Here is a 545-nt window from a genome sequence, read left to right as displayed (position 1 = left end):
CTGAACTTCCCTCCGCGCTACGACCTCGGCCAGCCCAGGCGCTTTGATGAGTCGTATTATTCTGACGTACAGTATCAGGTTGTGCTATACTTGTATACTACCCGCTGGCCGGGGCGGTGCCGGGGGGCGTTGCCGGGGCGTTGCCGGAGGCCTTACGGGGGAAAGAGGGGAGGGGGGACTCTCCCGCGGGGCTCCCAGCCGTGGGGAACTCTCGACTGCGGAGGGCCCTCCAGTGATCAGTGGCCGAGCTAGCCTAACGAGTTTTGACAAACGAGCATTCCCTCGCCTCCAACGCCCCCCCCCCTCTCTCTCTTCTGGCTCCAGGGCCAGATTCGGCTGTGCTCGCTGCAGGGCCCGCTAGGGCCTGGACAGCTGACGGGCGGCCCGGGCCCATGTGCCCATGTGGGCTGCAGGCTGGGGGGCCGCCGCGCCCCGCCGCCCCGCACTTCCAACGGTTATTGAGCCCAACAGAACATGCCCACCAAGAGGAGGAGCGTATGTGTCGACTCGTGTAACCAAAATTTATTAATTTTGTTTAGTGGCCG

This window comes from Frankliniella occidentalis, unplaced genomic scaffold (assembly GCF_000697945.3).
Source record: "Frankliniella occidentalis isolate FOCC.00 unplaced genomic scaffold, Focc_3.1 Scaffold63, whole genome shotgun sequence".
NCBI lineage: Eukaryota > Metazoa > Arthropoda > Insecta > Thysanoptera > Thripidae > Frankliniella > Frankliniella occidentalis.
The sequence above is the reverse complement of the archived record's forward strand: the minus strand, read 5'-3'. Positions refer to the sequence as shown.